The 17,580-nt window shown below is 43.1% G+C and overlaps 1 protein-coding gene and 1 non-coding gene across 3 annotated transcripts in view; both read right to left on the minus strand.

Annotated features, from left to right (window-relative positions):
• arfgap1 (ADP-ribosylation factor GTPase activating protein 1) overlaps nucleotides 1-11,691 on the minus strand; it is a 55,907-nt gene extending 44,216 nt beyond the window's left edge. The window contains exons 1-2 of one of the 2 annotated variants that reach the window (XM_068048276.1): nucleotides 11,529-11,691; nucleotides 10,803-10,893 (exon numbers count right to left, since the gene is read on the minus strand). The gene's annotated coding sequence lies outside the window, so the exon portion shown is untranslated. Of the gene's footprint in view, nucleotides 1-10,802; nucleotides 10,894-11,151; nucleotides 11,325-11,528 lie in introns of those variants that run through there. The other variant, XM_068048277.1, reaches the window with a different exon arrangement.
• On the minus strand, nucleotides 7,438-7,588 carry LOC137378553 (U12 minor spliceosomal RNA). The gene has a single exon (XR_010976626.1). It is a non-coding gene; the product is annotated as a U12 minor spliceosomal RNA (small nuclear RNA).
• Nucleotides 11,692-17,580: the final 5,889 nt, after the last annotated feature.

The raw sequence follows: 17,580 nt of genomic DNA on the forward strand, positions 1-17,580 counted from the left end.
AAGTGCAGAGATGAGCTAATTTAGCAAATTTTCCCTAGCCAAAATGAATCACAGCAAAATACTCTTCCCCTAAAGGTTATGTAAATTCACACTGGCCAGAATTTTATGCTGGCGACGGGGGTTTCGACATCTGGAAAAAGTGATGCTGAGAACCCTGTGTCACCTCTTCTACCGAATCTAGTGCCAAATAGGCACTTAAGTAGACAGCGGCAATGCAAGTCCCGCCCTCCGAGAGCTGCTGGAGGCAGTGGCTACTGCTGGTGCAGCACCTATCCAAGGCCAGGAGCGTCGCTAGACCCAGGCCAAAGGTAAGTCAGGGTGTGAGTGGTTTTGCGGGGGAGGGGGGCCGTTAGCAAGGGCACGGGGTGGTTTTCAGCAGGCACCCCCTTCCCCAGTCCTGCAGCCAGGAAGCAGCCCACATGGTTTTTCATGCTGTGCTTCTCGTGCGTTGATAGGGCTGCTCGCCACATGGCCAATTGCAGCTGGGGCAGGATGAGGCCCTTAATTGCCCAGTTAAGGGCTTCAATTGGTGGCAGGGCGGGGAGACTATTCACTGAATTTCCCACCCTGGACTTAATTTTGGCAGAGGCAGGAAGGTGGCATGATCCCATCACCACCCCACCTGATTTTATGCTCTCCCCACCTCCAAACCTGCTGTGGGGTGTTTTATGCTCTCCCCACCTCCAAACCTGCTGTGGGGTGGGGGGGGGGGGGGGGGGGGGGGGGGGGGGAAGAAAGAGCATCAAATTCTCCCTGCTGAGCTAACAGAGTCAGGAAGGTGCCTGAAATATTTGAGCCACATGGACCAGATATCTATGCTGAGTTTGAGAATCTCACCCAAGGTAGCAGCTGGGTCACTACAACTCAACTCAGTAGACCTAGGTTAAAAGGGAAACTCAGGTTTAGCCATGATACACACATCCTCCCCATGGTTAATTTCCCTTCCAACATTCGTCATCAAGGTTTAGACATAAATAATGGCCACTTAGACAAGATATGAAGGAAATTACCAACAACTGTGACACGATACCCCAGTAAAGAGTCAACAAATTCAGGAGGAAAAAAAAAATACATCTAGGCAAGTTTTCAATACAAGATTTTTTTATCAGGTTTATTAATTGTAAGACACTGTTGCCTAATAAAGTGACATCGCTTTCCTTAAGCAGAGATTGCATCATACACAGCGTCCTAGCAACAGCTCTCTTAATTGGGGTGGGTGAAAACATACATACCTCAATTACTGGATTAACATAGTCAAATAATGGCCCAGAGGTTGCTGGGAAAGAACGGCGAGTTCATGGTGCTCTCCAGTGCTAATGTGTAAAAAAAAAATTCAGCAATTTATGGCAAGACATGGTGGACAATTTGCGCTGCTCTACTGTTAGCCTTGCACAAACTGCACTCAGTCAACCTCCCCATCAGTATCAAGAAATTGCTGAAGTGGTGCCGTGAATACAAATTAATCTCTCTACAGACATCAGGGGCTGCTATTTCATGATCTAACGACTGTTTTATGAGATTTATGTTCAAGCAACGCCATTCAACCTCGGAGGCCCAGAAAGGGAACACCTGAAACTGTGGAGTCTCACTCCCACAAGTCGTAAATTGTTCCAAGGCACTTTTTACATTTTTTTATGTTTTTCTTCCTTTTCCTTTCTCTTTTTATTCAATCTTTATTTCTCTGTCTGTGTCTAACTTGACTCTAATTCACCCTATTTCCTCCATCATTCAAATGGTTTCTTTCACTATCCTTCAATTTCAGAACATAAGAAATAGGAGCAGGAGTAGACCATACAGCCCCTCAAGCATGCTCTGCCATTCAATATCATAGGTGATTTTCAGCCTCAACTCCACTTTCCTGCCCTATCCTCATAACCTTTGATTCCCTTCGCAACTGAAAAGCTATTGATCTCATTCTTGAAGAAATGTAATGACTGAGCATCCACAGTCCTCTGGAGTAGAGAATTCCAAATTTCTCATCTCAGTCCTAAATGGCCAACATATTATCCCAAGATTATGATCCCTAGTTCTAGATTCCAGCCAGGGGAACAGCCTCTCAGCATTTACCCTGTCAACCCCCTAAGAATTTTATACTCAAATCGCTCCTCATATTAACAACACTCATCACAGGAATCAATCTAGAGAATCTTTGTTGCACTCTCTCTAAGGCGGCTACATCCTTCCTTAGGCAAGCAGACCAAAATGATGCAGAGTGCACCAGGTTGGTCTCACCTTATATAATTGCAGCGAGACTTCCTCACTCATATTCTAATAAAAAAGGACCTTGCAATAGAGGCTTCTTCTTTGGCCTCCTTGTCTCGAGAGACAACGGGTAAGCGCCTGGAGGTGGTCAATGGTTTGTGAAGCAGCGCCTGGGGTGGCTATAAAAGGCCAATTCTAGAGTGACAGGCTCTTCCACATGTGCAGCAGATAAAATTGGTTGTCGGGGCTGTTACACAGTTGGCTCTCCCCTTGCGCTTCTGTCTTTTTTCCTGCCAACTGCTAAGTCTCTTCAACTCGCCATACTTTAGCCCCGCCTTTATGGCTGTCCGCCAGTTCTGGCGATCACTGGCAACTGACTCCCACGACTTGTGGTCAATGTCACAGGACTTCATGTCGCGTTTGCAGACGTCTTCAAAGCGGAGACATGGACGGCCGGTGGGTCTGATACCAGTGACGGGTTTGCTGTACAATGTGTCCTTGGGGGTCCTGCCATCTTCCATGCGGCTCACATGGCCAAGCCATCTCAAGCGCCGCTGGCTCAGTAGGGTGTATATGCTGGGGATGTTGGCCGCCTCGAGGACTTCTACGTTGGAGATACGGTCCTGCCACCTGATACCAAGGATTCTCTGGAGGCAGCGAAGATGGAATGAATTGAGACATCGCTCTTGGCTGACATACGTTGTCCAGGCCTCGTTGCCGTAGAGCAAGGCACTGAGGACACAGGCTTGATACACTCGGACTTTTGTGTTCCGTGTCAGTGCACCATTTTCCCACACCCTCTTGGCTAGTCTGGACATAGCAGTGGAAGCCTTTCCCATGCGCTTGTTGATTTCTGCATCGAGAGACAGGTTACTGGTGATAGTTGAGCCTACTAGGTAGGCGAACTCTTGAACCACTTCCAGAGCATGGTCGTCAATATTGATGGATGGAGCATTTCTGACGTCCTGTCCCATGATGTTTGTTTTCTTGAGGCTGACGGTTAGGCCAAATTCGTTGCAGGCAGCCAAAAATTGGACCTTGCAATAGAGGCTAATGTACCATTTATCTTCCTAATTATGTTAACTTTCTGTGATTCATGTACAATGACACCCAAATCCTTCTCAATGCCAACATTTTTTAATGTCCCACCTTTTAAAAAATATTCAGCATTTCTATTCTTCAGACCAAAGTGTATAATTTCACACTTTCCCCCATTATACTGCCACTCACTTAGCGTGTCTTTTTTTTTCAGTCTTTTGCCTCCTCCTCACAGCTTACTTTCCACCTAGCTTTGTAACATCAACAAACTCAGCTATATTGCACTCGGTTTCCTCTTCCAAGTCTTTGGTATAGATTGTAAATGGCTGAAGCCCAAACACTGATCCTTGCAGAATCTCATGGGGTACAGTAGCATAGTGGTTATCTTAAATTGACTAGTAATCAACAGGCCTGACTAATAGTCCACAGATATGAGTTCAAATCCCACCACAGCAGTTGGGAATTTAAATTCAATTAATTAAGAAAAAATTGGATTAAAAACTAGCATCAGTAATAGTGGCCATGAAACTATCAGATTGTCAAGTTCACTAATATCCTTTAGGGAAGGAAATCGGTCGTCCTCACCCAGTCTGGCCAAGACGTGACTCCAGACCCACAGCTACATGGTTGACTCTTAACTGCTCTGTGAAAAGGCCTAGAAAGCTATTCAGTTGTATTCAAGAAGCAAGTTTACCACCACTTTCTCAAGGACAGTTAGGGATGGGTAGCATTGCCCACTTCCGGTGAATGAATAAAAACTAACAACTTGCCAATCCCAAAATGACCAGTTTATTCCTACTTTCTGTCCATTAACCAATCCTCAATCCATGTTACTGTTACCCCCAATCATGTGCAACAACCTTGTGTGGTAACTTATTCAATGCGTTCTGAAAATCCAAATATAGTCCATCGACTGGTTCCCCCTTTTCTATCTTCCTAGTTCAATATTCAAAAAGTTCGAATAGATTTCCCTTTCATGAAACCATATTAACTGCCTAATTATATAATTTTTTACATGCCCTGTTATAGCACAAATAGTAGATGTTAGCATTTTTCCTATTGATGCCAGGGTAATTGGCCTTTAGTTCTCTTTTCTCTCTCCCTTGAATTGCAGGGCGACATTCATTTGACTCCGATCTATGGGGACTGTTCTAGAACCTAGGGAATTCTGGAATAATCAAAACTACTACATTATCTCTGCATTAAAACCCTAGGATGTAGGCCATCAGGTCCAGTGAATTTATCAGCATTTAGTCACAATTTTTCCTGTACTTTTTCTTTACTAATATTACTTCAAGTTCCTCAGTCTCATTGAGCACTTGTTCCACACTATTTCTGATAAAAAGACAAGACTTGGATTTACATAGCACCTTTCATGACCACAGTATATCCCAAATATTGGGATTTTAACTACCCCAAAATTAACTGGGATAGTTTTAGTGTGAAAGGAATTGAGGGAGCAGAATTCTTGAGGTGCATTCAGGAGAACTGTTTTGGCCAGTGTGTAGCAAGTCCAACAAGAGAGGATGCAGTTTTAGACTTAGTTTTAGGAAATGAAGCTGGTCAGGTGGAAAGCGTGGCAGTGGGAGAGCATTTTGATAGTAGTAATCATAATTCAGTTAGTTTTAACGTAATTATGGAAAAAGTCAGTCAAAGATAGAACAGGAATTGGGGTAAGGCCAATTTTACTAAGCTGAGGAGTGATTTCACGAAAGTGGACTGGAAACAGCTATTGGAAGGTAAATCAGTGGAAGGCAAAGGGGAGATTCAAAGGATTCACAGTACACATGTTCCCAAAAACAGGAAGGGCGATACAGCCAAATCTAGAGCCCCATGGATGTCAAGAAGCCTACAGGGTAAGATAAGGCAGAACAGGAAAGCTTATGTCCGACACCAAGAACTCAATAGTATAGAAATCCGAGAGGAGTACAGAATGTGGAGGGATGAAATCAAAAAGGAAATTAGAAAAGCAAAGCGAGAGCATGAAAGAATATTGGCAAACCAAATCAAGGTGAACCCAAAGATATTTTATCAATACATTAAGAGTAAGAGGGTAACTAAGGAAAGCGTAGGGCCCATAAAAGACCAGAAAGGTAACCTATGTGTATGGTGGAAGTTGCTGGTCTGGTTTTTAATGAATACTTTGTGTCTGTCTTCAGAAAAAGGGGAGACGATGCAGATATTGTAGTTAAGGAGCAGTGTGAAGTATTGGGTGTGATAAAGAGAGAGAGAGGAAGTATTAATGGGATTAGCATCCTTGGAAGTGGATAAATCACCGGGGCTGGATGAAATGTACCTCAGGCTGTTAAAAGAAGCCAGGGAGGAAATACAAAATAACAGATGCTCTGACCATCATTTTCCAGTCCTCACTGGATACAGGTCGGCACAGACTCAGTGGGCCGAAGGGCCCGTTTCAGTGCTGTATCTCAATGACTATGACAGCTGTGGTACTGGAGGATTGGAGGTCTGCTAACATTGTACCTTTGTTTAAAAAGGCGGCGAGGGATAGACCGAATAATTACAGGCCAGTCAGCTTAACCTCAGTAGTGGAATTATTGGAATCAATTCTGAGACAGGATAAACTGTCACTTAGAAAGGCACGGATTAATCAAGGATAGCCAGCATGGATTTGTTAAGGGGAGATAGCGTCTGACTAACTTGATTGAATTTTTTGAGAAAGTAACAAGGAGGATGGAGGGTGGCGCAGTTGATGTGGTCAAGACTTCTAACAAGGTCACACATGGCATACTGGTTAAAAGAATAAAATCCCATGGAATCCAGGGAAATGTAGCAAGCTGGATACAAAATTGCCTCAGTGGCAGGAAGCAAAGGGTGATTGCTGATGAGTGTTTTTGCGACTGGAAGGTTGTTTGCAGGGGCGTTCCACGGGGCTCAGTACTAGGTCCCCTACTTTTTGTGGTACATATTAATGATTTGGACATAAATGTAGAGGGCATGATCAAGAAGTTTGCAGATGACACAAAAATTGGCCATGTGGCCAAAAGCGAGGAGGAAACTGTAGACTGCAGGAAGATATCAATGGACTGGTCAGGTGGGCAGAAAAGTGGCAAATGGAATTCAACGCAGAAGTGTGAGGTGATGCATTTGGGGAGATCAAACAAGGCAAAGGAATACACAATTAATGAGAGAATACTGAGAGGTGTTGAGGAAGAAGTGAGGGACTTGGAGTGAATGTCCACAGATCCCTGAAGGTTGCAGGACAGGTCGATAAGGTGGTTAAGAAGGCATCTGGAATTCCTTGCCTTTATTAGCCAAGGTATAGACTATAAGAGCAGAGAGGTTATGCTGGAACTGTATAAATCATCAGTTAGGCCACAACTTGAGTAGTATGAGCAGTTCTGGTCACTGCATTACAGAAAAGATGTAATTGCACTAGAAACGGTACAGAGGATATTTATGAGGATGTTGCCAAGACTGGAAAAATGCAGCTATCAGTAAAGATTGAATAGGCTGGGGTTGTTCTCCTTGGAACAGAGAAGGCTGAGGGAAGATTTGATTGAAATGTAGAAAATTGTGAAGGGCCTGGATAGAATGGATGGGAAGGGCCTATTTACCTTAGCAGAGAAGTCAGTGACTAGGGGGCAAAGATTTAAAGGGATTGGTAGAAAGATTAGAGGGTAGATGAGGAAAAGCTTTTTTTCCCACCCAGAGGGTGGTAGGGGTCTGAATTCAATGCCTGCAAGGGTAGTAGAGGCAGAAACCCTCAACTCATTTAAAAAAAAAGTGTCTGGATATGCACCTCAATTGCTATAACCTGCAGGGCTACAGACCAAATGCTGGAAAGCGGGATTAGGCTGGATGGCTCATTTTTCAGCCAGCGCAGACACAATGGGCTAAATGGCCTCTTTCTGTGCTGCAAACTTTCCATGATTCTATAATTCAAAGCACTTGACAGTCAATGAAGTACTTTTGAAGTGAAGTCACTCTCGAATGTAGGAAATGTGGCAGCAATTGCACACAGCAAGTTCCCACATCAGCAATGAGATAATAACCAAATAATCTGTTTTTGTTATATCAGTTTGATGAATGGTCACACAGACCTGAAACAGTAAATTTTTCTCTCCACAGATGCTGCCTAACCTGCTGAGTATTTCCAACATTTTCTGTTTTTGCTTCAGATTTCGACCATCTGCAGCATTTTGCTTTAGTATTAGTTTATCGAATTGGGAGCAGGGCCGTGCAGATTCCCACTCTGTGGATTCCCACAACGTAGGTAGGTCAGCAGCACAGCAACCTTTACCCATTCAAAAATTCCTCCTGTGCAAAACAGCGAGGACCCAGGCTTCACCACAGACTGTTATTTGCCTTACTCATTAGTTTAAGGCATTCATTAAGTATATGTTTTTTTGCGCCCTCTACTGTGAAGACAAATATAAAAATTTATTGGTTGAAGGGTAGACCATTGGACCCAATGTTCGCAAGGTCCCAGATGTCTCATCGACCTCACCACACCATCATCAATTTGTGTTGCAACAATTGTGAGGGAAAAAAATTCAATTTACGGTGATGTACTGCTCCAGCAAGTTGCAGACCAATAATGATCTTTCGAAATCACCTTTGGCCTGTATTTGAATTTACTTTATCTATTGATTTTTAATAATGTACTTTCAACAAATCAATCAATAGAAATGAAAAGACCTAAATTTCTGCTGTCACAGTATCTTTTCTGGTCTCAATCTCCCAGCTCTCTGCTTAGATATTTCAACTGAATAGAATGTGAACTATTAAACAGCTTTCAAGTAATAATTAAGTGTACTTGAACTTTTAACACTTTTTACCAGAGATTAAGAAATAATTAAGAATTAATTGATTCTTTGGTCAGTTGATACAATGCCATCACTGACTGCCATTACCAATCCAATAAATCTACATTACTGATAAACATCAAAATTAACTGTATGGTTAGTTAATAACTATGCTTGATGAATTATTAAACATAACTAATAGCAGTGTGATGAATTTGATCGTTTACAATCAATTCTTAATGCAATACCTTTGACAACTTCAACTTAACAGAGCAGTAACATTCTAAAGCTTTTTGATAACTGATTTCTCTTAAATCAACACTCCGAGTCAATTTCAGGATATCCAGCTTCCTTTGGTGCCTTGTTCAAGCAGTAATGTTATTTTATCCATCCCGCCACAATAGCCCTTTTAAGCAGTTTCTGTGAAAGTTGATGATTCCAGCAGTTGTATCTGGCGTTTCTGATTAAAGTGGATCCACTTGCCTCCACGTACCTCTCTGCTTCATACCACACCAACATGAACTGTATTGTTTTTCTGCCATTCCATAAACTGAGAGTTATGGAAGAGCAGGACTAGATACAAGCAGCTGAATTGTAGAGTTTGTGGATGCTAAAGGGTGGAAGGCCAGAAAAAAGGTATTGGAACATTTAAGCCTAAGAGGTGACAAAAGCATGAATAAGGATTTCAACATCAGAACGGTTGAGGTGGTGGTGGAGGTATGCTGTGCACATAAAATAGTCAGACCCAAAGATGGATAGGGTGTGGAATTTGAATCTCAGCTTAATGTCAAAAAAGTTCTGAAACAAAAACAAGAAATGCTGGAATCACTCAGCAGGTCTGGCAGCATCTGTGGAAAGAGAAGCAGAGTTAACGTTTCGGGTCAGTGACCCTTCTTCGGAGTTCCGACCCGAAACGTTAACTCTGCTTCTCTTTCCACAGATGCTGCCAGACCTGCTGAGTGATTCCAGCATTTCTTGTTTTTGTTTCAGATTTCCAGCATCCGCAGTATTTTGCTTTTATGTCAAAAAAGTTCTGTCTGGTGCAGTCTAAACAAATGGCTGCAGAGGGTGATACACTCTTGCATGGATCTAACTGACAAAGGGACACAAAACCTGCGCTACATCAGCACTTTCTATACACCCCAATCCATCTCGGTTTCTTCAACTTGCACCCACCTCACCCCTCCTGTTCCTCTATAAAGGACCTAAAATGTAACTGCTCCCCCACCATTTCCTCTTCAAAATCCCTTCAGTCTGGTTTCTGTTCTGCCCACAGCATTCAAAAGGCCTTTGACAAAAGGCGTTAATTACATCCTTTGTGACTACAATTATGGGAGGTTTTCCTCCTGCCTCCCTGATCTGCAAATGGCTTTTTGACATGACTAATAAAACTTTATCTAGACCGTTTTCCTGGCACCACAGTTTTCCTACATCAATGCTGCTTGGACAATCCCACAATATCTTATCCACATTTAGCTAGTCAATTTACACCCATGAACCTGGAAATTGGATCGTACAAAGGTGAGGCAGAGCGCACTGCAGCACCGAAAATAGTCAAAGTCAGGACGACAGCAATTTGATCTGCCAGCCTCATTCATATGCTACCAGTGGGCTGCAGGGCGGAGGGTGGGGAAAACAGGGGACAGGGGAGGAGGGAGTGTGCGTGTCCTGGTCTTCCTGGTGCCACATTCAGGCAAGTAGGAAACTTCTCATTTAAAATGGTGGCAGGTATCAGTGGTCCCTTTAAGGACCACAGGTTTGGCTGCTGTGTACCTGACAAAACCATCCTCATCTTGCACAGCTCTTGCTGCGCTCACATCAGGACACCATTTCACAAAGAGTCCCTTTTGAAAATTATGACTCACTCCCAATATCAGATAGCCAAAGGAAAACAGTGGCATTATTGCAGAAAATGTGTAATAGCATGAGAAATAATATGGTATATTTCAATAATAATGGAAAAGTACAGAAATTTGATAACTAACAGAACCTCCTCTGGGTCTCTCACAGAATCTGTGACATCTGGGGATTCCAGGTTGAAAACTTAAGCTATGCCAGAGGTTCAATCCTTTCATCTCCATACCTCATCTACATGTTGCCCCTGGAGACATTATCCAAGTGATGAAGTCCACATATACCATCTCAGTCCACTTTGCAGCACTACTCTCAACTGCATAATTATTACTGTGCTGTATGTCTGCTTGTTTGTCAAGTTAAGTTTTTCCAACCAGACAATGACAAGACTGAAATCAACCTCCTCATTTCTGTCAAAAACTTGACACAACCCTAGATTCTATCCCCCCCTCCCTCACTGCTTGTTCAGGTTGAACCCAACAGTTTGAAACTTGTTTATTGTTTGCACTTGAATTGAGTTTCAAACTCACATACCCTATCCATTATTAACACTACTTAGTTACACAAACATCTTTACCCAATTCCTGCTTCACTGATACCCTCATCCGCACCTTTGTCACCCCAGGCTCAACGCATTCCACCACAACATGGTCTCACTACAGCCTCCTCCCAGCTCCCCAATTTCCATGATGGAAAAGCTTAGAAGAAACCAAAAGATTGGTCAAAGAATTAAAATTTGGACAAAGGGAGTAACACACAGAAGTCTACTTCACCTAAATGGAATTAGACAAGTATCTAAAAACAAAGGATATCAAAGGATAAAATGAGTCAAATTTACAGTAGACAGCTCCAGCTGAACTGCTAGTCCCAGCACAGGCATAATGTTAAATGGTTTCCTTTTGTGCTTTAAAGTTCTATCATAGTAGGTAACAGATCACATACGTTTTTGTTTGATTGTAGAGGATTCACTCTAGGATGTCATTTCCAAATTTAAAAACAGGAAAAGGTGGAAAATACACAGGTCACTCAAATTCTGTATAAAAAAAATAATAATGGATCAATATTTTACCAGAACTGGTCTCCAACATTAACAATTTCTCTTTACAGTTGCTAGCATTTTCAGCTCTAACAAAGAGCCCAAAGCAAAAATATGAGCCTCATTTTTCCATTTACAAATGCTCGTGGAACTGCTATGCATTTCCAAAATGTCATAATTTCGATTTCCAACAGATTTGTTTTTAATGCATTTCAAATCTGCTTTGGTGCAAACATGACAGAACAATTATGGTACCTGGCTTCATGGTAGTACTGACTGTCTGAGCGAGCGAGGCAACGAACTCCAGCCTAAATATTGAAGCCAATTGTAAAAAAAAAACAATGAAAGATCGGGACATGGCTGTACAACAGTACAGCTTCCTCCTCCTCTTCGATGTGAACACGGCTAACATCGGGACTAGGCCTCAGCCGGCTGCCACATCCAAATTTACAGTCGTCACCCCGATTGACAGGAAACATGGACCAATCACAAACGCCATTGCCCCTCATGTGCCAATCAGCCATGGGGGCGGGACATTGCCGCCATCGCGTTAGGTTGAGTTACTCAGAACCGGCATTTTCATCCCACTGACAGGCAGAAAGATTCACAACCATGAAAAGTCGCCCATTCACCTCTCAAAAGTCACCGTTTCCAGTAGCGCCAGGTCCCGTCACAAACGTGCCGCATCAGTGCGAGAACTGCGACTGACACCCGCTCGGACATAAACCACCTCAACATCAGGCGGCCACCATCTTTGAAGACGTTGCATTTACAGAGGCTTTCGGGTAAAGTGGCCTCTGCAAAGTGTACAGTGATGATGTGTACAACAGGGTGGAGGGGTGTGTATGAGGTATCAATGATGAGTGCATCAGATATCCAATAATATATACATTACATTAGCTCCTCCCTGTCCCAACTCATTTAATTCAACACCTTTGTCAATAAATCCCTCTCTGCTAGGATGCCACCAGAGGTACTTACAAATAAAGTGGTTAAATTTGACCAATATGCAAAAAAAATCAAGAAGCTGGAAGTCTGAAACAAAAATTACTTCAAAACATTCAGCTTCTCAGCATCTGTGGCAAAAACAGATGAGTTCATAATGGATCAAATCTTGCTGGAGTTGGACATCTCACTGTGTACAGCATTAGACTTTTTTTACAACCTTCCACTCAAAAAATGTTTGTACTGTAACTTGCCAGCAGCGTGAGCTTGGTAACAGTGTGGCGGGGGCAACAAGACATATTGAACTTTGTCTATCTCCTTAACAAAAATAACAACTTGCGGAACATCTCAAGGTGCTTCACAGGAGCGTTTTCAAACAAAATGTGACACAGAGCCACACAAGGAGATATCAGAACAAGTGACCAAAAACTTAGACAAAGTGGTATATTTTAAGAAGTGTCTTAATGGAGGAGTGAGAAGTGGAGAGGTTTAGGGTGGGAATTCCAGAGTTAGGGCCTAGGCAACTGAAGGCATGGCTGCCAATGGTGAAGTGATTAAAATCAGGATGCGCAAGAGAAGTACAATTGGAGGACTCAGAGATCTTGTATGGCTGTAGGGCTGGAGGAGGTTACAGAGATAGGGAGGGGCGAGGCCATGGAGGGATTTGCAAACAAGGATGAGAATTTTAAAATTGAGGCATTGCCAGACTGGGAGCCAGTGCAAGTCAGCGAGCACTGGGTGTTGGATGAATGGGACTTGATGCAAGTTAGTGTGAGAATAAAAAATACTGAAATGTTGTTTCTACAGCTTGTGGAAAATTACCGAGAAGTCATTTCTACACAACATAATGAAATCACTGAAAAAGAGAACTGATAAGGGTATGTAAGTAAAGACCTTGAGACAGTACAGCAGTTAAAAATTGTGCTTAGGCAGAGAAAAGAGAAACAGCAAGAGTTAGAACAAAGGATGTAGTGAATAAGAAACTGTCCCACTAAGATAAAGGCTGACAGCTGCAAGTTAAAACACACAATGGAGAGCCAAATAAGGTAAAACAACAACAAGAGTTAGGGGCTAGAAAGTTAGAGTAGGGGGAGAAGTAAACAGAGGAGGAGACTGTAGCAACTATAGGATAGGTAGTGTCATAATATGTTATAACCAATAATGTAAACTAAAGGCGTGGAAAAATGGATTTGTATTGTATAAACATGAACTGAATATGTTGACCGGTGTGCCTGCTTGTAGGACACCCGATCTTGCAAGAACGTTAAATAAACTTACTTCTTCAGAGTTTGACTTGGTGTAAATTATTATTAAGTGGGCTACGTTTCTCACATTAGGAATCAGGCAGCAAAGTTTTGGATGAGCACAAGTTTACGAAGAGTGCAAGGTGAGAGGCCAGCAAGGAGACTATTGGAATAGTTGACTCTTGAGGTACCAAAGATATGGATAAAGACTTCAGCAGCAGATGAGCTGAGGTGGGGCAGAGATGTGTGATGTTACTGAGGTGGAAGTAGCTGATCATGGTGTTGGAATGGATATGATATTGAAAGCTCATCTCACTCAAACCTAGTTCAGTCTCAAACATTGTCCAAGAAGATGGATGGAGTCGGGGACTGGGGACTGAGATTGTGGGTGGGAACCAAACAGAATGGCTTCAGTCAATTTAAGGATTGGGAAAGAAAGAGGAACAATAAAGAAGGAGTGTGAATGGAGTGAATGAATTAGGGTCAAATCAGGTACAGAAAGAGAAATAAAGGGAGGGAAAGAAGACTGAATTAAAAAGAGAAAGGAAAAGAAACAAAAAATTGACATTTTAAAAATCCCTTAAGGATTTACTGAATGCAGTAATGTACTGTACAGTTTAAATTGTTCCCTTTCTGGGCCAGAGGTTGATTGGCATTGTTGTTAAAAAGGTATTTACGCTCTAAATTACCAGCTCTGACTTTCTGTGGTGAGTGTGTTACGACCCGGTGAGAAGGTGTCTAGGGGTCCCTCTCAGCCTTCACAGTAACAGATTTTAATTTTAAACACACCGTATTTTTAGCTCCCCTTTGGTGAATCTTTGTTCACAGCTTTCCAATTATAAGGCAAAGAAACCAGCACAAACAGATTCTCTTAGGTTTAAAGAAGAAAAGTTTAAATTTATTAAACTTGAACTTAAACTCTAAGTCGGTTGACACCTATGGATACACGACGTGCCCACACTAGCACACGCTAGCACGCATACGTGATACACACATGCACATAGAGACAGGAAAGAGCAGAAGAAAAATAAAGTGGAAAAGTTTGAGGCAATATCTAAAGAGTTGTTGTTACGGTTCTTCGAGCTCACTGTAGAGTCCTTGATTGTAGGTAGATCTTGCTTTTCATTGGGGCCCAATATTCTTCTTAAACCTTGTTCACTGTAGGACATTTCTCTCTTGGGGTTCATGTGCCTTCAGTGGATTCAGAGGATTGTGAGAAAGAGATAGAAGCAGACAGGAGAAGGATCTTCTCAGTTCAGGAGCAAACATTCTTTCTGAGTTCAAACTCTCTGTGGCTAGTTCAAAAGAAAAACCTGGAACAGGCAGTTAGTCATGTGACCAGCTGGTCTAACCAGTCCTAGCCCTTGTGGATTGTATCTTCCATGGCAAGCCCTGGAATGCGCTTCCTCACCTTTGATGTCTGTTAGTATGTAAATGTTTTATTCCAACCATGGTTGATCTGTTTAACACGTCATTTCCTCACTCCAGCAACAGCTAAATATCAATGTTCATGACAAAACCAATGTGCCTCATTCTTGGCAGGTGGGGTCCTGCATGACAAGTGTAATTGGAAATTAATGTGAAAATCCAGCAAGTTCTTAAAAATAACAGGGAGGCGAAGCCTGAGATGCCATTCACGTGAAGCAAGCAGCGAAGCAGTGTAAATTGACCAGCAAGTTCTAGAGATTTGCAACTCAATAATCATCTGAACTTGCTGGCCATTTTGCACGTTAATAACTGCGGCATTAACATGCCATTATTTTTTCAGCAAGATTTGGCCCATTGTTCTAGACATACCTCTTCACCAGAACGTCAAATAAATTAGAAATGAACAGCATCTAAATAAGGGCAAAACGAAGCACAGGAGAACAGAAATAGAATGACCTGTGTCATGCAAACCCCCACCTGCCAAGACTGAGGCACACATTATTTCGCCATATGGACATTAAAACTTTAAAAATTGCAATCTCTGACTGGAAAAATATTTCCATGGTAACAGACCATGTTGAAACAATGGAGACTCTGCAGTTGCTCTCCAATACACAGAAGTAGTCAGACTAGTTTTAGTCACATGGCTAGCTGGCTAGGGCAGAGACATTTGAGCCTCCAACAAGGGATGTGAAGAGACTGTTCCATATATGGAACTAGTCACATGACTAACCTGCTGAGCACCCTGGGAACTTTTTGAATTTGAACTCCCAAACAAAGAAATTGTTAGGCAGAATGCCGTGTGCTCTCCTGGAACTAAGAACACCTCCTGCCTGCCTATCTCAGGGAATTGAAACCATTGAAGATTTGAAACTCAAAGAGAGAAAGGTTTGCCATGTGAACAAAGTTTTATAAAGATTACTGGGCCCAAACGAAACACAAGAATATAACTTCAATTAAGGACTACAGCGAGCTTGAGAAACAATAACAAGATATTGCCTCAAACTGTTCTACTTATCTCTTCTCTTTTCTGTCCCTATCTTGCATGTTTATATCACATGTGCATGCTAGCGTGAGCGCGTCGTATATCTGCAGGCGTGAACCGTATTAGAATTAAGTTTAAGGTTTAATAAATTTCATCTTTCTGCTTTAAACCAAAGAAAGCCTGTTTGTGCTCTGTTATTTGATTGTATACGAACATGTCTGCAACTGAAGCGAGTAACTCTGTAAGCCAGGGTGAAGTAACTTGGGATAACTTAAAAGCACTGTCTGTGGTGGAGTTAAGAAAAATGGCTGAGCAGTGTGGGATCACTGTACGTGGCAAGGCTAGAAAGTCTGAACTCCTAAGGCTAGTAGCTGGCCATTTTTCCCTTGAATCTGACGAAGCAGAAGTATTGTTAGAAGCAGACCCAGACAGGGTACTGCTAGCAAAGATACAATTGGAACAAAGAAAACTTGAGTTAGAGGAAAAAGAGAGAGGCAGGAGAGGGAGAAAGAAAGAGCCTTTATAATGGAACGTGAAGAAAAACAAAGACAGGTGAAGGAAAGAAAGAGAGAGAGAGAAAGGAAATTCCAGAATGAATGTGAAGAAAGAGAGTTACGGCAGCTTGAGTTAGCTAGGGGGCAACAGAGTAACCCTAGTGAAAGCTTGGCCGATGAATTTTCTTTAATCTATAAGTCGGTTTCCCACGGGAGAACCTTTCCTGATCACTCCCACAAATCAGAAAAGGACAAAGAATGGGAAGGTGATAGAAATCCAGGTAGTCCTGGAAGAGAAAGGAAAGCAGGAGACACAGGGGGCCCTCCTCCAGCCAAAAAGGAAATTGCTGTGAGCAAGAGTGAGACCCGGAGACCTGTGTGCTTCCACTGTAACAAGGCAGGGCATTTAAAAGCTAACTGATGGAAATTAAAGTGGAAACCAGTAGGGTTAATCAGGGAACACCCGCTCAGTGAAGACGAGGGCCTGACGGAAAACGCGGAACGGGCTATGGCTTTGACTGCAGTAAGGGTGCAACGCAGGAAGCTTACTATGGCCAGTGCAGGAAAAGTTAGTAGGGTTCCTGAAGGTTATCAGGGTTTTATATCTGAAGGGAAAGTAACCCCATATCCCTCGAGTGGGGCAAGCAAGCCCATAGTGATTCTCAGGGACACAGGGGCCACTAGATCCCTTTTACTGGGAAAAGGCCTGACCTTTCCCCCAGAGAGTACACTGAACACCAAAATGATGGTGAATGGTATTGGAGGGCAACGTATATCTGTACTTGTACACCGGGTGCACCTGGAGTGCGACCTAGTTTCGGGACCGGTGGCTGTCCCTAGTTTGCTTGTGGACGGGGTTGACCTGCTCCTAGGTAATGATCTGGCAGGGGTGAAGGTGGTAGCCCCCCCAGTCATGAAAGAAAGACTGCAGGAGGTCAGAGAGACAGGCCGGTGGCAGGAGACGGTCTCCTGCAGAATCCCTGAATGTGTTGTGGGTCAGGCCATGATCAAACCAGCGCCCCCGGAGGAGACCGAAGGCAAATGACCATGAGGTCTGCCTGGCCAAGACTATCTTTGGAAAGTTAGGAGACCCAGCGAATGAATTAAAAGCATTTTCCCTAGGTGAGGTTCAGCGAGCCGATCCAGTATTGCGAGGATGAGCACAGGCTGCCCCATCTAAAAGTAAAGCAGAGGGAGTTCCTGACTGCTATTTTTTAAAGAATGAGGTACTGATGAGGAAATGGAGTTCACCAGTTAGTGGTGCCACAGAGGTACTGGGGAGAAATATTAAGAAGGGCCCACGAGGCTACTGTAGCTGTACATGCCGGTATACGAAAGGCCAAAACCCGCATAAGGCAGCGGTTTCACTGGCCAGAACTCCACAAAGATGTGGTGGAGTACTGCAGGAGTTGCCACATGTGCAGGTTGAGGGGAAACTCCAACCTACAGTGGAACCTGCACCCCTAGGTCCTGTATCGTGTTAGGAGGACCCTCCAGCAGAGGGCTGGTGAACTGTAAGGGGACAGGCAGGCACATGGCTGGCAAGAGTTTAGAAAGAGGAGGGGAAAAAGTGATGCAGAGGGCAGGT

The sequence above is a fragment of the Heterodontus francisci genome, chromosome 16, assembly GCF_036365525.1.
Source record: "Heterodontus francisci isolate sHetFra1 chromosome 16, sHetFra1.hap1, whole genome shotgun sequence".
Taxonomy (NCBI): Eukaryota; Metazoa; Chordata; class Chondrichthyes; order Heterodontiformes; family Heterodontidae; genus Heterodontus; species Heterodontus francisci.